The following is a 26,982-nucleotide window of genomic DNA, read 5'->3' as shown; positions in this document are numbered from 1 at the left end:
TCACTTTTATTCCCTAGTTTGAGAGTTTCGCATTCGTCCTATAGTCCAGTGCCATACTTTTATTTCCTATCCTAGAACCTTCCGCGCCATAGCCTTTGCATATTTTAGTTTCAGATTCCGTTGTTGAGTTTGTGTCCTAGGTCAAAGTCTTGTTGCTAGGTTTAGATTGTGTTCTTTTCTAGTTTGTGTTGATCCCTCCACCCGCCGCTATTCCGTATCACCATCGGTTTGCATCTTGTGTCCACTAAAACCCTTATTCGAGCAGCTTCCTTAAAACAGTCATAACTTTTGCATCCGAACTCGAATTCGGGGAAAATTTTATATCCACGGAGAACACCAGAAAATTTTAGATCTATTTCATCCTAGCATAGCTAGGTTCGCAAAAATTAGATTTGCGAAATTCGATTAGGAAAATTGAGTTTCTGGGCCCACAAGTTTTGGTATGCTTTTTAGAGCACAGTCCTAATTTTCTATAGGCCACATCTTTTATTCAATTGAGCTCAAATTTTTTGTGGTTTATTCTTGTGTGCTCCTTGCTGAGAAAAAATATCAAAAGAGCAAAAGCAAGAAAAAAAAGATTGGACAAAAAAAATAAAAGAAAAAAAATAGTAAAAGAGAATAGAAGATATCGAAAAGGAGCACATAAGGAACACTCAATAGCTCTATTGTTTGTGGTACCTTTTGCCTTGTTCATATCCGTTGCTACCTTTAATACTTGTTTCCTTTCATCCTTGTTTCCTCTCTTGTTTATCACAACTGGTAATAGGAACACATATAGGCCTAGCAACTAGGGACAAGTGCTCTGGACATTTATTCAATATTGTTGTCTGTCACTGACTTGTGTGCCACATATATATATTTTTTTTCGTGCCTCCCAAGCTCCACATATATACTTCAGATCGGTACAGAAAAAGGTCCTTGCAATCTCGGTACCACTACCTCATAGGTATCACTGAACCTAGCCGCCGGTTGTACCGTCCACTGCTTGCATTGGTAAGAACTTTGTAAGAGCTTGGTAAGACGCTTCCACTTGCTGTCAAAAGTGACACCACTGCAACAACGTAGTCATTTGATAGGGATAACTTTCACCGTTTGTTCCTTGTTTTTGTGTTTACAATGACAGGTTGTTCGTATCCACCGACTTATGATGGTATAGGTGCTGATGAGTACATGGAGTGGAAATTGCCATCGATAATATATTTGCTACTCGCTTTATGTGTCCAAGGAGAAAGGTAAAAAATGCAGCTAGTGTTTTGCTACATTCTGCTTTATCTTGGTGGGAGTCTTTAGATCCTTCTGATAAGCCTCAAACTTGGAATGATATGAAACTTCTTATGCGAGAAACCTTTGTTAATCCACGTCCTATTTTGACTTCATATGATGAGGTGCACCATTTAGAGGAAGAGTCTGTTGTTATTCCTCCTACTATGCCTAACCTTTTGTAGGACAATGTAGAAAAGAGCAAGGATGACGTGACAGAAAATGAGAAGCTCACAGCCTCATGTGAAAATTCAGAACCATCAACTATTACCCCTACTGAACATGAGAGCAAAGGTAATGCCCATGATGCTAAACTCACAGAAGGTGCGAGTTCTCTTGATGTGCTGAATTTTTCCACCAATCATGCTATGATAGAGCAAATTTTAGTGGAGCATTTCGCTTGATTTACCTTTGTCACAAGATGATTTGCTTGATGTTTCTTATGACGAAGATGACTTGCATGATGATATTTATGTTATACCCATGCAATCATTGAAGAATGATCACGCTATATGTGTGCTGAAAATGAGCACTTGTGCTGAAAATAGACTTGTTATTCATAATGCTAGTGAAGTCGATAAGCTGAAATTGTTGTCTTCTTTAAATACTTTGGGTTACATTGAATTTGATGTTCCGTGTAATCTTAGTTCTTTAGAGGAGAAACTTTATGCATATGCTGATTTGCCATGGTTCTCTAGACATACATATCATTTTATTGGAAAATATAATTGTAAAGGAGAGTATATGGTGCATCGTGTCTATATTTGTTCAAATATGAAATCTCCTTATATTGTGCAAAAGTATGATCAACCAAAGGATTGCAATTGCTATAATCTTGTCATGTCGAGTTTTCCTAGTTTTGTTATAAAGAAACATGTTAAATTTCAAGAAGGGGAGCAATGTTGGCTACTACCAACAACGTTTCCTTCAGCTAATCCCAAACCGAGGACGGTTTGTTGTCAAGAAGGGGAGGATGATGAGGACATGGCACCTTCGGATACGAACAATGATTATAAGGTGCGCTCGTTCCTACATTTGCATAGTGGCTTTGGTTATAATTCACTTGGTTCCACATGTACATGTCACTATTTGATTGTAGGTTCAAATGTGTTTCATAATGACAAGTTCATCAAAGTTGAACTTTTGGTTCGTCGGCAGCCCGACAGTGCCTCATTGGGAAGGCCATAACTCATCCATCCGGAGTGCGATCGAGGTCAATGAGCACTTGATGGAAAGCTTGTTTGATAAGCTTTCAAATAGATCTGGTCCCATCTCAATATCACTGTCAGGCAAGGCCTCCAAATCACCAATATATTCTGTCGCTATTTCTGGCAGGAGCTACACTATCGTCATGGGCTTGTTAGACATCCTTGGGACCCAGGCCCAAGTTGGAGCACACCCCAAGGTCTTGGAGAACCCACCAAGAAAGCTCTTGGACATCCTCCTCCTTGGCCACCACCTTAGGAGGCCAGCAAGGACGTCCAAGCCAAGCCAGAGGCCCAGTCCAATCCGAGTTCGAGTCTGCATCGGCCATCAGGACCAGTCTACAATAAAGCGGACGCCCCGGACGCATCCGAACTCCGTTTTCGATGATCCACATATGGATGGAAAGATAATTTGATAAGGAAGCCAATCCAAGTGGTTTCACATCAAAAGCTCTTCGGAATCAACGGGAATCAGTCGAAACAAGTCAGCGTCCAGAATCTGTCATGGTGCTGCGACACCTTCTTTTGGGCTGTTGGGCCTTGTAACGTGTTGGGACACCTTTAGGACGTGAAGAGGGATCCTTGGACGTCCCTTAGGCTATATAATCAGTAGCCACCACCTACTTTAGGGTTTGGGTTTTGTTTTAGATCAATCTATCATTGAACAGTCGCCGTTATCGGTTTGCAAGACCCCAACTTCGAGTGCTTAATCATTCATCTGCAATTGTCACTTTAATTGAGTTGCTTTTTATCTTGTTCTTGCTTGTGTTCTTCGAATTCGCAGCAGGGATTAGCCTTCTTGGCGAGGTCAACCGGATTGTGACACGGTTGATAACCAGAGGGGACGTGGTGCTAAGGTTGTAGGGTTTGGGTCTTTGTGATCTGAAGCCGGATCGGTGTGTCGCTCTCCAAACAAATCGTTGTTTATCTTGAACCTGATGGAAGATCGGGATCCCCGTCTCCATTACCCAGCCCCTGGACATCGGGTGAGGTGGAGCCAGCCCCTAGACATTGGGCGAGGCGGAGCCTGCCCTAGGACATCAGGCAAGGTGGAGTCCGGCCCCTAGATGTCGGGCAAGGCGGAGCCAGCCCTCGGATGTTGGGCGAGGCGGAGTCTGCCTCCGTACGTCAGGCGAGGCAAAGTCTAGCCCTTGAGGGTCGGGCGAGGTGGAGCTAGCCCTTAGAGGTCGGGAGAGGTGGAGCCAACCTTCGGTTGTTGGGAAAGAAGTGTAGTTGCATTCTTGATTATTTGGAAGCATCAACGTTTGATGGTTATTAGCTCCTCCTCTTTGGGTACCCCAGTATTCGGTCCCGACAGAGGCCCTAGGAGGCACTTGACATGGTCAAGTAGCTTCTGATGAAGGCCCCGATCCTAGTCCCCTCGACAGATGAGGAACCGCTTCTTTTCTACATCGCGGCCACCACGCAAGTGGTCATCGCCGCCCTGGTGGTAGAGCGAGAAGAAGAGGGACACGCCCTCAAAGTGCAGCATCCCGTATACTACATTAGCGAGGCCTTGTCCGATTCCAAGACCCGCTACCCCCAAATCCAGAAGCTCTTGTATGCCGTCCTCATCACCAAAAGGAAGTTGTGTCACTACTTCGAGTCACATCTAGTGACAGTCATGACGTCCTTCCCTCTCAGCGAGGTCATCCAAAACAAGGATGCCATGGGAAGAATTGCCAAGTTGGCACTTGAGCTGATGGGTCAGGGCATTTCATATGCCCCCCTGGATGGCCATCAAGTCCCAAGTGCTGGCAGATTTCATTGCAGAGTAGACCGAGGTCCAAATGCCGCCAGTAGTCGTCGACCAAGAGTACTGGACGATGTACTTCAATGGATAGCTGATGAAGAAAGGCACCGACATGGGGCTGGTCTTTGTTTCGCCCCTCGGGGTACAGCATCAGGTGCATGGTTCACATCCATTTCCCCTCCTTCAACAATATGGCCGAATATGAGGCGCTCATCAATGGCCTGCGCATTGCCATCGAGTTGGGTATCCGATGGCTTGACGTCCTGGGGTGACTCCCAGTTGGTCATCGACCAAGTGATGAAGGAATCAAGTTGCTACAACGCCAAGATGGATGCGTATTATTGAGAAGTTCGCTAGCTGGAGGACAAGTTCGATAGTCTCGAGCTCAATCACATCCCGAGGCGTCTCAATGAGGCGGCCGATGCCATGGCGAAAGCGGTGTTTGACCGAGAGCCGGTGCCGATAGGCATCTTCGCTAGCGATCAGTACAAACCCTCGGTCTGCTACGAGGAGTCAGAACAAGCCGGTGATGGGCCGCCTACCCTTGGCTCGGAGGCTAACCAGCCATCGGCTCCATCCGACCCCGAAGTCATGGAGCTTGATGAGGATCCAGCGATAGAGCCTGACCCTCTGGCCGACTGGAGGGCGCCTTACCTTGACTACTGCCTCCACGAGGCACTACCGATGGACAAAACAGAGGCTCAGCGGCTTGCATGTCACACCAAGTCCTTTGCCGTTATTGATGGTGAGCTCTACAGGTGAAGCCACATCGAGGTCCTGCAGCGCTGCATCCCCATCGAACAAGGGAAGCGATTGCTAAGCGATATCCACGGTGGGGTCTGCGGTCACCATGCCGCGCCTAGAACCCTAGTCAGAAACACATTCTGACAAGGCTTCTACTAGGCCGACCGTGGTAGCCGACGCTGAACATATTGTGCGCAACTGCGAAGGGTGTCAATACTACGCTCTATAGACCAACCTGCCGGCCCAAGCACTCCAGACGATCCCCATCACATGGTCATTCGTGATCTAGGGGCTCGATCTTGTCGGATCTCTCAAGAGGGTGCCCGGGCACTATATGCACTTCCTTGTCACCATAGACAAGTTTACAAAGTGGGTAGAGGCTCAATCGATCTCCACGATCAAGTCAGAGCAAGCCTGTGCTATTCTTCCTTGACATCAGTCCATCACTTTGGAGTCCTGAACTCCATTATCACGGACAATGACACATAGTTCACTGGAAAGAAGTTCCTCTGATTCTACGATGAATACCACATCCACGTCGATTGGGCCACTGTGGCGCACCCTCGCACGAACAGGTAGGTTGAGCGCGCAAACGGCATGGTCCTACAAGGCATCAAGCCTTGGATCTTCAAGCCGGTTGAACAAGTTTGGCAGACGATGGGTCACAGAACTTCCCGCGGTGCTTTGGAGCTTGAGGATGACCCCCAGCCGAGCCACTGGCTACACGCCATTCTTCATGGTCTATGGTTCCGAGGCTGTCCTCCTGACCAACCTCGACTATGGAGCGCTAAGGGTCAGGGCGTATGATGAATAGGGAGCCAAGGCATCCCTCGAGGATGCCATGGACTAGCTAGATGAAGCGCACGATGTTGCCCTCCTCCGCTCAGCGAGGTACCAGCAAGCATTACGCCAGTACCACATCCGTCTAGTGCGGGGTTGGGGCTTCAATGTCGGGGACCTGGTGCTTCGCCTCGTCTAGAGTAACAAGAACTGCCACAAGCTCTCTCCACCGTGGGAGGGGCCATATGTCGTCGCGGAGGTCCTCCGACCAGGCACCTACAAGCTCAAGACCATCGACGGTGAAGTCTTCGTCAATGCCTGGAACATCGAGCAGCTATGTCACTTTTACCCTTAGTATACGCACACTTTCTCTTATCAGTTTCGCTATCGACTCCCCGATCTTTAGTGACACCTGACCCTAGCAATGGCAAGGGGTCGGGCCTCACTCGGGGGCTAATAAGAGCATATCTATCCGGTAGACATTCTCTACGCCTGACCCCTTTCTCATGTTGAGACCTAGAAAGAAGGGTTGTAGAAACGAACGCCGAGTAAAACTGGTCGGACTGCAAGAAACCTATGCCCCAGTGGCTACGGTGTTTTTGCTCACTAGCGTGATCAAAGTTTTTTTTGCACCCCGAGCTTTTTAGCCTTAACTACGGAAAGAGTCGGTACACGTCTAAGAATATATCCACCTGGCAAACATTCTCTGTGCCCGACCCTCTCTCAAGTTGAGACCTAGAAGCTAGGGTTGCAGAAACAAACGCTGAGTAAAACTGGTCGGACTACAAGAAACCTATATCCCAATGGCTACAATGTTTTTGCTCACTAGCATGATCAGAGTTTGTTCACCCGTACCTCGAGCTTTACGACCTCAACGACGGAAAGGGTCAGAACGCACTAACCTTTTTATACAAAAAGGGGAGAAGGGCTAAAAGTTGTTTGGCCATAATGAAATTTAAGAGCTTGTCTATTTATTACAAGTTCGCCGCCTGGCTTATCTACCTAACTAATTTCTTGGGCGGAATGATCTCATCCTCTATCTCCATAGGTAAGTCCTGTGCCAGCGGGTCACACAAGTCGATCGGACGGCTTGGCCACTGCCGAGAGATGGGTAAGGAGCAGTAGGATGCCCCATGTGGGTTATGCCAACTTCGTCATGAACGATGGAGCCAGATTCCACTTGAACATATCCAGTAAGAGCTCTCCAAACTCGTCACTCGAGCCATCAAGGTAAGTCTTGTGCCAGCAAGTCACCGAAGTCGATCGGACGACTCGGGATGCTACCAAGAGATGGGTCATCTCTAAGTGACACCATACCCTAGCAACTGACAAGAGGTTAGGCCTCACTTGGGGGCTGGCAAGAGTGTCTATTCCGTAGACATTCTCTATGCCTGACCCCTTTCTCACGCTAAAACCTAAAGACAAGTTGTGCGGAAACAAACACTGAGTAAAACTGGTCGGACCGCTAAGAAACCTATGCCCCAGCGGCTAGGGCATTTTTGCTCACCAGCGTGATCAAAGTTTTTGTCCCCACACTCTAAGCTTTAGCCTTCACCTTCCCAGGAAGGGTTTGGAGGGGCCCACCGGTGGAATCTAAAACGAGGAGAGGCCAGCAGGTCGCCTAAGTCGATTGGATGGCTCGGGCCGCTACTGAGAGACATGTCTTCTCTAAGTGACACCCGACCCTAGAAATGGCAAGAGGTTGGGCCTCACTCGAGGGCTGGCAACAGTGTCTATTTAGTAGACATTCTCTATGCCCGACCCCTTTCTCACGCTAAAACCTAAAAGCAAGGTGTGCGAAAACAAACGCTGAGTAAAACTGGTCGGACTACATGAAATCTACGCCCCAGTGGCTATGGCGTTTTTGCTCACCAGCGTGATCAGAGTTTTTGTCCCTACATCCGAGCTTTAGCCTCCGCCTTCCCAGGAAGGGCTCGGAGGGGCCCACCTACGGAATCTCCATCAAGGAGGGGCCGGCAGGTCGCCCAAGTCAATTGGATGGCTCGGGCCGCTACCGAGAGACGGGTCATCTCTAAGCGACACCTGACCCTAGAAACGACAAAAGGTCGAGCCTCACTCGGGGGCTGGCAAGAGTGTCTATTTAGTAGACATTCTCTATGCTCGACCCCTTTCTCACACTAAAACCTAAAAGCAAGGTGTGCGGAAACAAACGCTGAGTAAAACTGGTCGGACTGCAAGAAACCTATGCCCTAGCAGCTGCGGCAGTTTTTGCTCACTAGTGTGATCAGAGTTTTTGTCCCTGCACCCCGAGCTTTAGCCTTCACCTTCCCAGGAATAGTTCAAGAGGGGCCCACCTATGGAATCTCCATTGAGGAGAGGCTAGCAGGTCACCCAAGTAGATCGGACGGCTTAGGCCGCTGTCGAGAGATGGGTAGGGAGCAGCAGGATGCCCCATGCGGGTTATGCCGACTCTATCATGAACGATGGACCCGGATTTCACACGAACATATCCTGTAAGAGCTCCCCGAACCCGTCACTCGAGCCATCGAGGTAACTTTACCAACCCCCACTTTACTTCTCTAGTGCATGAGCATTCATTCATCCATTCTCATGCATGCATTCATACATTCATCCATACATTCATCTCATACATCCAAGCATCGTATATGCAATTATTGCATCACAACGCTTCGCGTTGCGTCACGAAGCGGTAGTCGTCTCATTCAATATGAGCGGCGACCAACCGAGGTTCGAAGGTAGGCCCACGAAGGGCTCGAGGCCACCTCGCATCAAACAGAGCCACGGGAGAAAACGTAGATGAGCCCCAGCGGCCTTCGCTCGACCCGCTCAGAAGCGGACAGGGTCATATCAACCTTCTTGTTCGATCCTAACCTCGAGCCGAGCCCACAGAATCTCCATCGAGGGGAGGCCAGCGGGCCACCTAAGTTGGTCTTCGAAATGACTCGGGCATCTGCCGGGAGGCGGGTTAAGGAGTAGTGGAATGCCATATGAGGGCTACACCGACCCCGTCATGAACGATGGACCCGGATTGCACTCGAACATGCCCGTTAGCAAGCTTGCCGAGCGCGACACTCAAGCCATCAAGGCAAGTGTCGTTAGCTCAGCCCCTCCGATTGTGGAAACCACGGATGAGGTGACACATAAAACATGGCCGACCCCTACCGAGCCCAACGGGGCTCAGGGGCTCGAGCCGCCTGACCCCAACTCGGGAATCTGGCCGACTGAGGTTCGAAGGCCTGGCCCACGAAGGGCTCGAGGCTGCCTCACATCAAACAAAGCCAGGGGAGAAAATGCAGATGAGCCCCAGCAACCTTCGCTCGACCCACTCAGAAGCGGACAGGGTCATCTCAACCTTCTCGTTTGATCCTAACCTCGAGCCGAGCCCACAGAATCTCCATCGAAGGGAGGCCAACAGGCCACCTAAGTCAGTCTCCAAAATGACTCAGGTATCTACCGGGAGGTGGGTTAAGGAGCAGTAGAATGCCACATGAGGGCTATGCCAACCCTATCACTGAACTGATGGACCCAGATTCCACTCGGACATGCCCATTAGCAAGCTCATCGAGCGTGACACTCGAGCCATCGAGGCAAGTATCATTAGCTTAGCCCTTCTGGTTGCGGAAACCGCAGACAGGGGTGACGCATAAAACTCAGCCGACCCCTACAGAGCCCAACAGGGCTCGGGGGCTCGAGCCGCCCAACCCCAACTTAGGAATCCGAACGACCAAGGTTTGAAGGCCGGCCCGCGAAGGGCTCGAGGCCGCCTCGCGTCAAACAGAGCTAGGGGAGAAAACGCAGGATGAGCCCCAGCGGCCTTTACCCGACCCGCTCAGAAGTGGACAAGGTCATCTCTACCTTCTCGTTCGATCCTAACCCCGAGCCATGCCCATAGAATCTCTATTGAGGGGAGGCCAACGGGCCACCTGAGTCAGTCTCTGGAATGACTTGGGCATCTGCTGGGAGGGGGTTAAGGAGCAGTGGAATGCCACATGAGGGCTATGCCCACCCGATCATGAACGACGGACCTGAATTCCACTCGAACATGCCCATTAACGAGCTCACTGAGCGCGTCACTCGAGCCATCGAGGCAAGTGACGTTAGCTCAACCCCTCCGGTTGCGAAAACCGTGGATGGGGTGACGATCACAAAGATAAGCCGACCCTCGACCAGACCCCCGCTACGTGTGGGGGCTCGAGGAGAGTTGGACTCGCAAGGAGACTGAATGCGCGGTCACAAAATGATGGCTCAGATCCTAGGGAGGGGTTACGTGCGAAAACTAAGAATAACATTCATCCTGAACGATAACCGATTCTTCTTACACAACCCCATGAGCTTTAACTGATTTATTCTTATGAATATGCTGGAATCGACTATTTAGTCGATCTCCTTTCATATCGGCTCTCAGAGCCGTACATTCGGGACTGTCTGGCAACACCGGCACATTCCGCCCTAAATTAGTAATAAACTTTCTCTTCTTGTCAATTGCAGGTGTCAAATTGACTGACACGTGTCGGGAGGAGTATGCAGGATCGACCACTCCCGTGTTGAAGCTAGGCGGATCTACAGCTCCATCGAGCGGACCCTTCCGGTTTGCTCGTGTGCCCTCGGCAAGGAACAAAATTGGTAAGCAGAGCACTGGTGAGCAGTGCTGCCAGTAAACTAAACCTCGGAAAAAACGATTCACTTTGGCCGGCCATGCGTCCTGGTGCGTGAATGGCGGGCAAGGCAGTGACAGTGAGTGAGATGGACTAATAAAACTGATCTGATAGAACCAAGACTGGAGAGTAGAGAAGCTTCACCTCCTCCCCGTCCTAGCTGTGACTTTCGCTTCGCTAGCGGTGCTTCTTCCACGGTGACCTAACATGCTGTTAGGCTACCAATAACGACCCGTCAGATGACGATAGATCGAATAAGCGCACGAGGCGTGTGAGAGTGCTCAATATGGGCCGGAGCAGCTGAAAGTACAGCGAGATTATTCTCAGAACACTAGCTGTGCACCTGTACTTGGCGGATCTGAACATGAATGAGCAATTGGTGGATGGACTGATGGAGCAGCTAATTAAGGTACTGGTACTGTGTTGTGCTGTGCTGCATTGATCACTCGGGATGGAGTATAATTTGCATGGGCCAGCGCTGAAGCTTTGCTGCAGCTCTGTTTGTATGGCACACGGAGCATCGGAGCAGATGGAGACCGCGCTGGAGCTTACTGCTATGTTCGCTTGGCTGATAAGCTATGGCGGTAAGTACTGTTGGTTGATTTGTTGTGAGAGAAAAATACTATTCGTTGGCTGGAAAAGTACGGCTTATAAGCCAAGCGAACATACATTACATGCCACCTATCCACGTCAGCAGCTGACGTACCTATACGGGTGACTGTATATGATATTATTATTATGAGTAGATCCGAAATTGGTAGGGCTATATATATTCTATATATTTGTAATTGTAATATAGGAGTATGCATGCATATGGCACAAGAACTAAGCAGCTGCATCAATATTGTAGTGGTCTCATATGATGGACTTTCCCCCCTGCTATTTGGTGAATAATGAACCTACATATGGAGATTATTAAATGTTTCGACAGCTATAGCCCACCAGTTGTTTCTGACCGATTTCAGTTCCGTTCCTTGCTACCAGATAGTACTAGTACTCATCACTAGCAGTCTGCCTGTAGATAGCACATATGATTTGTCAATCACTAGCAGTCCCCCGCCGTGCGAGAGAATTCCTGAAACGAACGAAGGGAGCTCAAATGCATCAGATACACACTGGTAGTGACGACAGAGTTCGCTCGCCAAATTAGACCGTGCGCGGAGATGGAAGAATTCGAATGCAGATGCGATGGAAGGAATTCCACACGCGCGCTGGCCGGTTTTCATGTCATCCGTTGGAATATAATGGACCCAGACCAGACGGCACGCGCCGGTGAACGATCGAGACGACGACGACGACGACTCTCGTAGCACAGGACAGCCAGCTGCACAGGATCGGAGGATGGATGATGGAATTAATGGGAACACAGTGGTCACCCTGACCCTCACGGCGAATGAAACTGACGAGTCGTCGTTCGTGTCTAGCGGCATCGGACGTTGTAGCCCTTGGCCCTTGCTCACCGCCACGCGCGCCTTGTCTAGTTGGCCAACCAACCAGTGACGCTGACGCCAGCAGCATGCAAAGAATAATGGGCAGCAGCATTATATTATTCTAGACCTAGAGAAAAAAATAATAATATAAAAAGTTATGAACCAAATATACAAATTAACTTGATGTGAGCCAAGTAAATTGGGCAAAAAAAATCAGCCTAAATTGCTACCAAAATAAAAATAATATCAGACATATGTCCCTCTAGATTTACATGAGCACAAAAAATTAGTGAAAGAAATACATAGGTAAAATTTGAAAAGATTTTTGGGATGGCACAAACTCAACTCTTTTAAAGGTTCAGAGGGCAAAACCCTCCTCGTTTTTTTTTTTTGCAATTTCTCACCTCCAATGGAACTCAACAATGGCATGAACAGCTATAGTCGCGTGACTAGCTAAGGTCACGAGGACGAAGAAGGGTATTTGTAGGGAGTTATTTTTAGAGGCGGTTGACTAAGAGCACCGCCCCTGTTAACATATTTCAGACGCGACTCTCTTAAGAGAACCCCATCCCTGAAACTGTCTCTTCTAGAGATGGTTCGGTATCCCAAAATTCTATTTTTAGGTGCGGTTGTTAAGGAAACCACTCCTAGAAATTGATACCTTTCTAGAGGCGGTTTTTTTAGCGGAACCGTCCATAAAAACTTATTTCCAGCAACAATTCTTTAGTCATAGTGCCTCCTTCCAAGGTTACAGACGGTTTCCTAAGCCGACCGCTTCTATTAGAAATGGGGCAAAAAAAATCATCTCTGTACTGGTGCGGGTAGTGATAGACTACTCACACTCATCACTCAATGCATGATATGCGCATACAAAGCATGACGTGCTCGAGTTCCAATCACTGTATGTGCCGGCCAGGTTTCAAACCGACAACAACACAACCATACATGATGAAATACATACATACGTGAGTATACAAACACATGGCAACCGAATAAACGATTGTGTTATACTCCCTCCGTATCGGAAAAAGTAGTCGTTCTACGCACCGGCGTCATTTGCGCAAAGGAAGTCGTTTTCCTTCGCTAACCTTGTTTTGGACGCGAATACCCCTGACCCTTTGTTAACGGGCTCATTTATTTAGTTACCAGAGTAAATCACGCCGTGGTCCCCTCCGCTTATCTCCTTGCTTGCTCGCTCGCACGCACGGCCGCGCAAAATCCAAAATTTGCGGCATGCAAGCATCAGCCGCAGCAGCTGCATGCATAGATGAAGATCCAAAATTGGCAGCATGCAAGCATCTGCACAAAAATCGCGCCGCTAGGGAGATGCGTCCGTGCAAAAATCTGCCGCCAGGAGCCCAAACGAGCAGAAATCGTGCTCCAGGGAGCCCAAACGAGCAGGTCATGATCCAAAATTCGCAGCAAAACATCTACGCAAAAATCTCGCCGCCAGTAGATGCATCCGTGCAAAAATTGTGCGAGCAGGCCATACAAAAAAAAATGTGCACGCCAGGGCATCGAACCCAGGACCTCAGGACACTTGCCTCGCTGCGCTAGCCATTTGAACTGTGGTTGTTTTTTTTGTATGGAATGCACCCGCAGCCGTATTTAATAGGGGTAGACAGGGGAAAATACCCCTTAATTAATGACTCCTTGGTAAGTACAATCATGTCCTAAACGACTTCTAAATCCGATACGGAGGGAGTATAATACAAAAGAAAGCAAAAAAGAATAAAAACACTAAATATTATAGAGAAAAATGAGACAAAAATAATAATTAGCCTTAGATCTCATGATCGATCTAATTCGTAGGCCAGGAAAAATAATCACTATATAATAATAAAAACCAAGGAGAAAGAGAAGATAGCAGAAAGACTAATCGTAATAATACAAATTCATTATTAAATATCGATTTAGAGGGAGCAGATAAGCGAAACCCACGCACATTGGTTCTAGACCTTCCGGATGCGTCCAAACTAAATGAGGTCTAGGACGGAAGTGGTTCCCCACTAGTCAGTGACTCAACTCTAGTGGAGTCAACTGCATGAAGAGACGCCTAATCGGTTTATGACATGGTTTTTTTTTGGTTCATTCAAAACTTTCCAGAGACCAAACGTATCTTGTGGGCGTGTTTGGATCGTGCCCTGGCACGTAGCTCACCGCACCGGTTAGGGATCGATCCCAGCATGCACCAGGTGACCAAAGGAACGAAATTGGACGCACCAGGTGACCGTATGTATCATGTATTGCATGCATGGTAGTATACGAGTCCTTCACTAGCTAGTGCCTGCTGCCGCCACATACGGCCATACGACGTCTGCAACAACAAAAATACGGCATGCATGCATAGCTGCAACATGGAGTATATCTACGACCTATATCTGTATTTCTTCCCTTGTATTTAAGGGGATCCGGCGCTGTGCGGCCACATCGATCGGCACATCTCTAGCTAGATCAGTGGGCTGCGGAGTGCGGTGCAGCACACCAAAACGGGCTACCCATCCATCCTCCTCTGCCACCACCACCACGTACACGGTACACCGCAGCGCGCGTTCACAGACCGGCCGGCTGCACCGCTCGCTCGTTATTAAGCGGCGGCGCGGCGAGCGCTCGTGCGTCCGTCCGTCCATGGCGAAGCAGCAGCAGCAGGTCTCCGCCGGCGTGGAGGCCACGGGCCGGCAGGCGGCGTCGTTCCTGCTCGGCTGCGTGGCCGCGCTCACCGTCGTGCTGCTCCTGCAGCGCCGCCCCGAGGAGCTCACCAGGGCGCCGATGGTGCAATTCTTCGGAGGGACAGCGACACGGACATCATCATCATCGTCACCAGCGGCAGCGTCGTCGTCGTCCTCCTCCTCCTCCTCTTCACCACCAGCGGCAGGTGAACATGCAGCCCATCGTCAGACGACGACTAACGCCGCCACGAAGCCGCCGCCTCCTGCTGCTACCACTACCGCCGCCGCCGGTGATCCACGCCTTCCGCCGCCCAATTCCACCACCAATCACGGAAAAGAGGTTGGTCATACATGTATTATACTAGCTACTAATGAATTTAGAATCTTCTGCTGCATGCATGCGGTTCATCATCAGGTTCTGCATGCTGACTGACATGCTGTTCGTCCAATTCTGCCACGCAATTTTTCTCTTCTGTTCGATTTGGTCATCGATGGATTTGCCGTGCGGTCATCTACCGTTGGCAGCGGCCGAATAGGCACAGCGTCCGGGCCTCGGGGACAGCGCCTTTTTCTTGCTCCAGCGTTGCAACTTTAGGCACCTTTTTCTTGCTGCTTGCTGCGATCTGAATCAAGTCTACTGCTACTCCAAATCACTATTTTTTAAAGAAAAAACAAATCCACAACAAAGCACGTTTCACTCTCTTTTTTATTTCTTTTTTGTAGATAAACGAATCAACACAATTCACTACTCATGAGCTAAGAACTGAATAATAACGTCAGCAGGGCGCGGCCAGCGGCGAGGCGGAGGAAGACGAAGAGGAGTTCCGCGGGCTAAGAAGACGGCGGACGACCGGACGGTGATCGTGACGTGCGTGAACCAGGCGTGGGCGGCGCCCGGGTCGCTGCTGGACCTGTTCCTGGAGAGTTTCCGCGTGGGCGACAGCACGGCGCCCCTGCTGCGCCACGTGCTCATCGTGGCCATGGACCCGGGCGCCATGGCGCGGTGCCGCGTCCTCCACCGTCACTGCTACCACTACGCGCCGTTGCCCGGCGTCGACTTCGCCTCCGCCAACTTCTTCCTCTCCAAGGACTACCTGGAGCTGGTGTGGAGCAAGCTCAGGCTCCAGCGCCGCGTGCTCCAGCTCGGCTACGCCTTCCTCTTCACGGACGTGGACGTGCTGTGGTTCCGGAACCCGCTGAAGCACGTGACGGCGTACGCGGACATGAGCGTCTCCAGCGACGTCTTCTTCGGCGACGCCGACAACTTCCCCAACACGGGCCTCTTCCACGTCAAGCCCAACAACCGGACGATCGCCATGACGGCGGCGTGGCACGAGGCGAGGCAGAGGTTCCCGGGGAAGAACGAGCAGCCGGTGTTCAACGCCATCAAGAAGGGGCTCGTCGCCGACCTCGGCCTGCGCCTGCAGTACATCGACCCGGCCTTCGTCGCCGGCTTCTGCAGCTACGGTAAGGATCTCGGCAAGGTGTGCACCATGCACGCCAACTGCTGCGTCGGCCTGCGTAACAAGCTCGCGGACCTCAGGACCGTGCTCGACGACTGGAAGAACTACACCGCCATGCCGCACTGGGCCAGGCACCAGGCCAAGTGGACCGTCCCGGGAGCATGCATCCATTGACGACGACGACGATGATCCATGTTCGTGCTCGTGCATCGCAGGACAGGCCGATCGATTCGTCCTCAGTATCTCAGTACTCATGAGTTACGCTTACACGACGGGATTTGCTTACTTTGTTGGTGCCGTGGATTGAATCTTTTTTTTTCTGTTATCTCGATTTTTTAGGTTACAAATATATATACCAACGACAGAAGAGTAATAATATATATAGTGCCACATAATATATTATATATATATATGTAGTGTCCTTTATTGTATACTGCTGGTACCAGGCTAGTCTTACTTTCGTCAACCAACTCCTCCCTGTCTTGTACCACACATTCCATCCAGACAAGATGACAAATTTAGGCTGTTCTCATCAGCTTGCTTGGCCCATGGTATATGCTTGGTTATATTTCGAGTATACTGCATCCTGTTCCGGTTAACTAGCCACCAACTCGTACTTGTACACATGTTATACCTATACATTTATTATATCTTTTATCTACCATGCCACTCTTTAAATTTACTAGCAAATGCATCCGTGAGCTGCAACAAGACTCTCTTCTGCCTTGAAATCAGATTCCGTGCCATCGTAGGACAAGAGTCGTTCTAACAAGTACGGATAACGAGTCTATGTGACATACGAGATACGGAGGGTACAAGGATATTTTTGGAATTAGTGAAAAAAAGGCGTGCAAGAATCCATTCGCTCTTCGATATTAGATATATATAGTACAAATTATATTCTAGGTGCATTCTTAGTTAAAGTGCCTATAATTTAAATAATTTTAAATTTGACCAAATTTATAAGAAAGAACATTTATCTTTATGACAACGAATAAGTAGAATATGAAAATATATTTTATGATAAATCTAATAATACTTATTTGGTATCATAAACACTAATACTTTTTTTTGTATAAATTTGGTTAAACTTGAAATGGGTTGACTTAGGACAAACTAAAACATCACTTATTTTGGGATGGAGGGAGTACTAACAAATACTATGTCCAAGGGTTGCAAAATGATAAAAAGTTTGAATTATATGTTTCAATACGTATTACAATTGGACTTAGGTCCTGTTTGGATCTCATGGTCTAAAGTTTAGCCACTAAATTTTAGCTCTGGAAGCTCAAAACATGTGCTCTAAAGTTTAACCAAACTCACAAAAAAGATATTAGTTCACTAGAACAAACAAATGTGCTAAAATGGTCAAAATTTTAGTACCCAACTAAACTTTAGACCATGAGATCCAAACATGGTCTTATTTTTACTATGAATGGACGCGCGTTATTCTAACTCATATGAGCACAAGTTGTTTTCGAGTCCAGACAGGACAATAAACTAATTAGGAATGTTATCTCTAATTCATCACGTACTACTACCTTTAGTAAAACCGGTTATGACTCTTTTACTGGATGGAGTGGAGGAACAGACAAGCCAAAAAAAACTTTTCATCTTTTAATATTAGACTAGCAAACATACCCGTACGTTGTAACGAGACATACAATTTATTATGTAGTGCTCGTGCCATGATAACGAGTTAGCAATTTTTATTAGATTTATTGGGTTTGGCCCAATCTTAAATTAAATAAATTTTAAGATCCATAATAAATGCTAGTACGATACATGGTTATTAATCCCGTTATGAAAAATTGATAAAATAGTGACTCAACTTAAACATGTAGTTATTGTGTGCAATTGTTGTGGGTTTAAGAATAAAGTGAAAGATGAGCTATATACCTGCACACGCACCACGCCATGAGTGGGCTCGGGCAACTGGTCCAAGACATGAGTGGCGTGTGTCGTGTGACAGTAACGGAAGGTTTTGCAGCTTGAAACTCAAAGCAACAAAGGTAGGAGTGAGAGATAATAAACCGAGGAAGAGAGCGTGAGAGGCGAAAGAAAGAAATTTTCGTTCTTTAATATTAGACATAGATTAAGATTATTTATTTTACACTTTTATTTTCTACAACGAGCATTGCTAACGTCACTCAGCTTCAGATTTCGGAAATAATCCTTAGGTACAAGTTCACGAATAATCATAAAGCTATGATACATATGTGATTGACCAGTAAACATATTCGTGCGTTGTTCCGGAACATATAGCTTGTGCTATCTGTTCTAATACGTGTTGAAATCAATCTTTATGTCATAGATGAATGCGCACTATTCTAACCAAATGAGCACGTATCGTGAGTTTGCCTCTTGCTCCTCACAAAAGAGAACGAACACGATTATATTCCTCCAGCATCACATATACATACATGGTTTTGTGGTCCTAGCCACAAGGGAAAACTACGGGCGGCACCGTTGATTGTGATTGTTCTGTGCTTAAACTCTGCTTTCCCAATAACTAGAAAAAACGGGCGGCGTTGCCGCTCGACCGTGTGCGCTTGCCCGCACTGTGAAGCCAATTGCGTAGAAGATAGAAATATTAAATGTTTTCTTACTGCAAAAGACACAATAAAAAGTTAGAAATATTATAAGAATAATTATTTAGATTAGCTACAGAAGCTGAATTGCATAGTACATGATCAACAGGGTGTTCAGTGTTCACACTCTGAGAATTTATATCAACCTACATTAGTAGAGGTTCAAGTGCTAGAAGTTCAGGAATAGAAGTAGCTTTATATTTTCATTAATTTTGCAAGACCACATTTTGCTAAAGTTTATTTTTTTGTTGTTGCAAATTTAGCAGTAAAACTATCTATAGCTCAAGATGATAGTAGCATGACAATTTTCTTAAATAACTACCGTTGCTATTAATATCTGTTATCTTTTAGGCTTTTTTCTTAGTTATTCAATGAGCTATTTAATAATAGCATTTATCTGGAAGACTGAAAATATGCGAAATTGGCCGATTAAAAGGAATACACAATGTTGACATGCTTTACAACACCATTACGAATAACTGATTGATATTTACACAAAGTCCAGCAATACAATATAGACGAGGTACAGAACAGTAGAAATTAAAATTTTGCAATGCTGAACACTAAATCAAACATATATATAAACTACATAGACATTAGTTCATTATCTAATTTAGGTGAGGATAACAGGAACTTTGGTTATTCTTGGATTGGGTGTAGGAAAAAATTCATAAGGCCGCCATGTCTATTCTTCATCACCCATTTCACAATGGATTATATCCTTCAATATGCAAAATGGAGTACTTCCTTTATGAGGTTAGTCTGCAGAAATATAGTTCAGTATTCAGTAAAAAAATAGGTATAGGATTGTAAGAACAGTTCCATAAAAGAGAAACTGAATTGGTCAATGATAACTCTGAATTGGTCAGAGTTTGCCAAACCGAGTACCTTCTCTCAAAGGCTGGGCCTGCACAAGGCAATCACTAATTAACAAAATAAAAAATAGAAGCTCTCTAATAGGATTATCTAATGTTGTCACATTAAATCACATGTAAATAGCATCTATAAATATAAAGTGCAGGTAAATCTACCATAGGAAGGCATGATGATGGATCGATGCAAATAGTGTTTGGATTGGCAGCAATATTGTATATGCCATTTCAGCCATATCCTTCATTGGAAAAAAATGATATAGATATGGTCCAACAGCAGTACCATGCATCAATATCCATGCTTGCCCTTTTGCTAATGAAATGAAGAGAAAAAAGATGAAGAACTGAAGAGAGAATCCATTATCCAGAACTGTAGAAGCTATCTCAAAATCACTCCAGCCCATATATATATATATTATATATATAGCTATCTCAGGTGCATCCATATCCAGCCTCTAAATTCTGAAAAGTTTAGCTGAGAGAGAGAGGGAGGGAGGGAGGGAGGGAGAGAGAGAGAGAGAGAGCAGCAAAGCAAGCAAGATGGGACATGATTAAAAAAAGGAAATATCTTCCTTTTACTAAATAATAAATAGCCTCAGATAACCGAAGAACAAAACCACCAAAAAATGACAACCTATGTTAAAACATGAAAAGGAATGCATGATTGACAATTACAGCATATACAACAGGAAAATGTTACTACCTGAACTGTTGTTCATCGAAGATCACCTAGCCAATAGAGATAAGTGGGAAGGCACAAAATCGAAATTGAAAAAGTTTAGCACCAAATTAATTAGCTGAACAACAGGTGTGTAGTACAAAAATATATTTGGCAGAGATAAGGAAACAGGGGAAGTGAGACCATGAAGCAATGGACTGGGCAGGTAACTGGTAGATCTAGATCGCTAGCGTACCAAAAGGATGGGTTGTACATAAGTAAGAAATAAATGGACACAAAGTAGGAAAACAGAGCACACCATTATCTGCTGTAAATATCAGAACTAACTGTGCGCTATGCAAGTAGGAATTAATGGGGAAAAGAGATGCTAGGTTATGTCAGCCATGTATGTGAATGTCCAAATTTCAACTGACAAATCCTTGTTACGTGAGCTTTAGATTAAGCATGTAGCGTGGAGACTGCGAATGTCCAAATTTCTGCTGACAAATCCTTAATATGTGGGCTCTGTAGATTAAGCCAGTAGCATGGAGGCACAGGGCATGGAGATTTGAATGAAGCATGCAGATATGAAGCATCATCAAAGTTAAAGTTCAGACACAAGGGAGTTGATTTCTGCGAGATGGACAATACAACATCATAAACAGGTCCCCCAGTTCTCAGCGTGTCCTAAAATATCAAATTCATGGCCTGAATTTCAGCAAACACGTTGAGGGCGTGTGAGGAAGGATGGCAAAACTTTACTGTATCTGCCCACCTGATTTAGCAGTCTGCAGATTTCACATGGAGATACATGGGTTAAAGTAGCATTCATGTAACTGTAAAGAATACAAAACCACATCAAATGGTAGTTATGCAAAGCCACGCTCACCAGCATCGTCTGAGGTCGCTTCTCTTGGATTGGCCAGCTCTAGTCCTCCCGGTGTTGACTTTGCCTCGCCGCGGGTGTGCCGCGCTGAAGCAGGGGGATGCAACGACGCCGAGGCAGGGTGCCGCCATGGTCGAGGTCGGCAGGCTGCAGAGGACGGCCATGGGGTTAAACCAGAGTGTCTAGCGCCGGCACACAGAAGGCGAGGCGAGGAGCTGAGGAGGCCGGAGGAAGGACGGGTGCGGGTGGAGACGGGTCTTGCGGTGGCAGGCGGCGCAGACCTGGAGCGGAGGACGCGAGGCGAAGGCAGGGCTCCATCAGCACGTGTGGCTACGCCGCTGCCCGGGAGAGGTTGCGGCCTCGTGGGAAAGAAGCTGGACGCGAGAGCCAGAGGTGAGCGGGCGGAACCAGGTGCGGCCCGCGAAGGTTCCCGATTGCCGGGACGATGAGATGAGTGGCCGGGTTTGCGGGTGATGGGCGACAGGCCCGATCGAACCCACATCGGACGCTCAGACTTGCAAGCGAGTCGGATCGAACGGCTAGCAGGGTTATCGGGTGACGTGGCCCGATCCGCTGCCCGTCTTTTGGTGCACGAATCCTTTTTAGAGATAACGTTGACACTGCAGTGTGTGTTCTTATTACTCACGAATCGTGAGGTTTAGACGGGTCGCCATGACCATGATACGGTCGGCCGGCAGAAATGTTTAGTGCGGCTGAGGCCTGCGCGCATGCGATTACTCTGTTCGTTTGGCTTATAAGTCGTACTTTTTCAGCCAATAAATAATATTTTTCTCTTACAATAAATCAACCAATAATATTTTCAGCCAAGCGAATAGAGCAAAGCTGCAGCAGAGATTATTTGTTTGATTTGCATTGTTCAAGACCTATAGCTAGTGCCTACAACGGAGAAAACTACTTATTAATGTCACGCATGTATAGAGAAATGGTGAGAACTCGCGGAAGGACTCAGCTCTGATTTGAAGTATGTACTTGCATTGCATCACTGATGAACCCACAGCTGCAAGCTTGCAACTGCACACTTCAGCATGACAGGTGTAAGACTCTTGGTGATGATGTGCTGAACTGAACTCTTCCCAGCTACTTCATGCTACTAATCCAAAGATTCTTCACCGTTAAGTGGTCATGACTTTGCTGTAAGTTGGAGGGTGTAAATTGGACTTAACCCTTAATTTATTATTAAAGAAGCTTCTAATTTGGCAAAGCAGTGACAAATTCTATAGAAACAAAACAAGGCCCAGGGGTTTCTGAGTTGCAAAAGCGTGCCCAACAAAAAAAAAAGTCACTTACCCTTGAACTACGCAAGATTTTAGCCCAAAGTAATAATACATATATGTGCATAGCTAGTGGCCCAAAGATTGCCATAAGCCCAAGTACAATTCATCCTGCGTGGTCATTTTAGCCCAATATGCGTATACACGTACTGAAAATATGTAACAAGGCTATAGCCCTGCTACTGGAAACTGCAGTGTATTTGACAGCCAGTGGTGGCTTTGTGTCAACCGCCAGTGCTAAACATTTTCCAACCCAAAAAGGAAATTTACAGAAATTATATAAACTACATTAAAGGTAACTAGAAAACAGCGCGGCTTTGCCGCGTCTTATATAGAATTTGGGCCAGTGTTTGGCCAAGCGTATTGTGCACTGTTTATTTAGGTTGAACCTTCTGATGTATATGCAGTTCTCAATGCGTGTTAAGAGTTGTCAATGCAAAGCTTGAAACTTGGAACGTATTACGTATATGACTGTCAGATATAGATATATTTGTTAACATATTACATGTAGATATATAAAATAGATCACTTTTTCATAGATATAGTTTTAATCTGTCATCCCCGATCATCCTGCCATAAATTGCACATTTCAAGTGATGTAGCTTCAGTGGTCATCAATGAGAATCTTCTGAAGAAATCAATGCAGGCTGCCAGCCTTTCAAAGCTTCAGAATACACTTTGTACACTACTATGAAAACCACCGCGTACTACTTCCAAGTAACGACGGCGGCTTTACGCAAATGGTACATTAACCTATTTAATAAGGATAGATAGCATAGAATATATATCAGGAATGTTATGGAAACCAATCGCCTGAAGAAAACCACTTTTAAGTTGTTTTAACCCGTAGGGACGTCTTGTAAGTTGTAACCCAACTCAAAAAGCTATCAACGAGTAAAAATGGTTGTTGTAGGATTATTACTTGAGAAAGCATTATTTTTCAGGTAATAATAATCCTTATGTGTTACATGTCTTAGTTTTCAGTTGTTAAAAGAAGCTCTACGCTCAACGGGAAGCAAAGTACGATCCTAGATATATTATAAAAATTCGATGATTAGTTAAATACTAAATGATTATTTTCTAAGAAAGCTTAGAATTGGAAATCACATATTAGCGAGGCATCTATGTCAGGATAAGATATTTTAAAAAGTGCATTCGACCTATATAATCAATACCTAGGATGGTGAATATCATGCATTCAATTGATCACAACAAAATTCAGCTAACTACAGTTCAAATTGTAGCTTTAACTTTGTTTGACATAAATGAATACTGTTAGAACCTATAGGATCACTAGGAGCATAGATCTAGTCGGGTACTTGCTGTTGAATAGAATCATGAATCCTAGAACATCTACTAGTGCAGTAATAGTAGGTAGAACGAGAGAAATGGAGGGGTAGAAGATAGACGTGTTAAACCTGACACCGCAGTGGAGGAGGATCCGCTCGCGTCTGTCATGGAGTCGATGTCTGCGCTATGGCAGTGACGATCGGGGAAGACGGGTGGCGGTGCAGTGCAGTGGTGGCGGTGACGCAATCCGGTGGCGGCGCGGCTGGTGGCTTTCCGTCACTGGCTGCGCGCCCTCTAGATCAGATTAGGGTTTGTCGGTGGGGAGCTCGGCTCAGGCGAACCTCGCGACTTGAGCCGCCGGCCCCCACCTCTATTTATTGCGCAGTGTGACAGGGGCCCTCTAGCCATAGTGGGCTGAGCGCCCCCGATTAGGACGCGGATCAAAGGCTCAACTGGGCCGTTGGGCCTAGTTTGGGATTAGAGATCAATCCAACAAATACAAGTATGTATTTCTAATTTCAGTTCTTACACAAATTTATAGATACATTTACAACATGCTGGAAATCCCTGAATTCATAGGTATTGATCTAATTACGGTAACCTATTTATTAAGTGCAATCTGAAACATGTTAGCTAGTGTGTGAGCAGGAGTGCTATGTAAACATGAACTAATATATCTCAAAACCGTAAGTAATTGCTAGGAAATAAGCCATAATACCAAATGTGTTAAGCAAATCTATACAATCAGTTTCAGAATTTTGGGATGCATCATTATTTTTTTCTATGGATTTTATTTGTTGTATGAACAAGTACATACACACTGAATTATCTAGCTTGTACTATTCACCTCTTTGAAGCACGGAGAGGCTTGGATGGTCCGCTTTCAGCACTGCTTTCTGGGTTCAGCAACGACACTGCCTGATGATCAGAGCAGGGGTGAAAAACTTCACAGGCGACCATGCAACGGCCGGACTCTGAGTATGGTCCTGTCTCCGTGTGGATTTTGTAGGCTAGTAGGCCTTCAACGGAAAATCACGAGCAGCCACAGTTGTGGGCTTGTGGCAGAGATGCAGCTTGACGGCGGGGTGGAGGCAGAGGGATGACGCGGAGGCGCGCTGGGAGGCCGGAGGAGGGTCGCCGCGCAGAGGTACGGCCGGTGCGTGTGGAGGGGCACGACGGCGCGGAGGCCATGGATCTGAGATGGGCCCATCACTATCGGCGGAAGAGGCATGCGGCTCGCGCCGGCCGCGGCGGCGCGCGATACAACTCGATAGAAGGGCATGATTAGAGCGGTGAAGACCAGGCGCAGTGCGCTTCGACGCCCGTGGGGCTAGGATGCGTTCGCGTCTCCTCGCCGCTCGCCGTGCCCTTGCTGCCGCCCGCTCTCCGTCTGAGGGAGCACGACGGGCCAACGGCCCGAGAAACTTCGCGAGCGCCGGGCGGGCGTAGAAGCGGGCAGAGACCCGAGCCGCTCCAGATCGGACGGTTCACGTTGCCTGCCTGCTTCATCCGACGGCTAACGGGTTTGCGGACGACGTGGCCCTATCCATTAGCCCGCTTCTGATGCAGGAATCGTACGTAGAGATGAGATACCCCTCTACGTAATTAGCACAAAGTGAATGGCCAACACGGCCCAAAATACGGGGTTGGGCTGTGCAGCCCGTCGTGTCGAAATCCTAGAAACGATCTAAAAAGATTTCGGATCATGCTGTGCTTTGGGCCTTGCCACAAGCCATCTCAAATGGCATGGCCCATGTCATTGCGGCTCAAGGCAAAGAAATGAATGTCACGGCCTAAGTTCTCACAATTTTGGTACCACATGCACTCGAGCATTGATGCACAACATTGTGTCGATCGATCGTTTTTGGGTATTGGCGTGAGCAGATCGAGACACGGAAACCATTTATGAGAGCCAAAGATGTAAAAAGTGACTCAGGGCCTTGTTTAGATTACCTCAAAGTTTTAAGTTTTTTCACTTTCTCTTCATCACATCAATTTTTGGACCCATGTATGGAGCATTAAATATAGGTAAAAAAAAGTAACTAATTGCACAATTTAGTTGTAAATCACGAGACGAATCTTTTGAGCCTAGTTAGGCCATGATTAGACAATAATTGTTAAATACAAACGAAAGTGCTACAGTGCCAAATACTGATTTCTAACCCTAATATAAACAAGGCCTTAAGAAAAAAGTAAATTACAAACGTTGCATTAACTAACGGCAACAGACTTAGATGGATCTTGTCCACAGTCCACACCCGCCAGCTAACGCGCCGCCAGTTTGGAAAAAAATCGGGTACGGGACTCTACCTGGAACCGTGCGGCTGTCCAGTGAACCCGTGACACGTAGATCTTCGGTTGCGAGCCTAGCCAATTTTGCCGAACCTACCACACGTCGTCATCTGAGTGGACAGCAGCACGTTACCGCGTACGGGAGTCCCGTACCTAAATTTTTTCCGCCAATTTCGACCAGAGCCAGCAGCACTGCCAATTTCAAAATAAACCCTCCGACGACTGTAGCGCCGCATTGGTGCTCTGCGATGGTTATTACGGAGTACCCAGCACCAGCAGGGCCATACATGGATGCCATGCCATGCAACTGGACCGGAGACCGGGCCTGACACCTGTATGCATCGCAAGGGTTATCCGATCCGGCCGGTGCAACCAGGATTTTTTTTTTAATTTTAACACTTTTTGAAAAACTAATTTTAAATCTAACCTATCTGTCTATTTTTTAAAAACTAACATTTTTGGCCATGCGTCTATTGCCCTAGCGCGGCCAAATGCCTGTGCCGCGCCATGCATGGTGGCGCAGCAGAGGGCTGACGTGGCGGCGACCGGAATCGCTGATCGATGACGTGGCAGGGTCTGCCGCGCCATCGACCTTAGGCGCAGGCAGTGCCGCGCCCTGATCCGTGGCGCGACAGAGCCGAATGAAACCCCACGGCCAGTCCCGCCTGCCCGAGCAGCAAGCCCGCTTGGGCGCCGCGCCCGCCGCCCGCCCGGCGGTACCTGGACGGTTTAATCGGAACGCGTCGCGCCGACAGTGGCAGTTATTCTAAGTATTGCTTGACGTAAAATTAATAGTGGATTTGTTTCTTGTCTTTTGTTGAATTTTTTTCACGACCGAATAGAGAAATTGATAAGTCAATGATATTTTTTTCGTCTTTCATAATACGGTTAACCACTATGTTAACTAATCGATTACGAAAAATTGGATCAGATTGAAATGAATATTTTTTAAGCAAACTTATTTATTTGGCTTTTTGGCCCTATATTGTAGGATCGGCGGCGACGCGACCATGGACCCCGGCTTCCTCGACCCCTCGCGTAAGACGCCGGCCACCGGCGTCGAGATACCCTGGGACTGCCAGTTTTTGAACTAGTTGCTACTTAATCTCGCATGCAGTGATGCCACGACGCATTAAAACGAGTATGAAGCAAATAAATTA

At 47.0% G+C, this 26,982-nt stretch overlaps 1 long non-coding RNA gene and 1 pseudogene across 1 annotated transcript; one reads left to right on the top strand and one right to left on the bottom strand.

The window, feature by feature from the left end:
- Positions 1 to 14,263: 14,263 nt before the first annotated feature.
- Positions 14,264 to 16,413, top strand: LOC136518433 (uncharacterized protein At1g28695-like; annotated as a pseudogene).
- Positions 16,414 to 18,826: 2,413 nt separating this feature from the next.
- On the bottom strand, positions 18,827 to 21,375 carry LOC136518528 (uncharacterized). Its single transcript, XR_010774531.1, has 3 exons — positions 21,230 to 21,375; positions 20,952 to 21,095; positions 18,827 to 20,850 (listed from the first exon to the last, which is right to left on the bottom strand). It is a non-coding gene; the product is annotated as an uncharacterized lncRNA (long non-coding RNA).
- Positions 21,376 to 26,982: the final 5,607 nt, after the last annotated feature.

Source organism: Miscanthus floridulus, chromosome 17, assembly GCF_019320115.1.
Source record: "Miscanthus floridulus cultivar M001 chromosome 17, ASM1932011v1, whole genome shotgun sequence".
NCBI classification, from domain to species: domain Eukaryota; kingdom Viridiplantae; phylum Streptophyta; class Magnoliopsida; order Poales; family Poaceae; genus Miscanthus; species Miscanthus floridulus.
The sequence above is the reverse complement of the archived record's forward strand: the minus strand, read 5'-3'. Positions and strand labels throughout refer to the sequence as shown.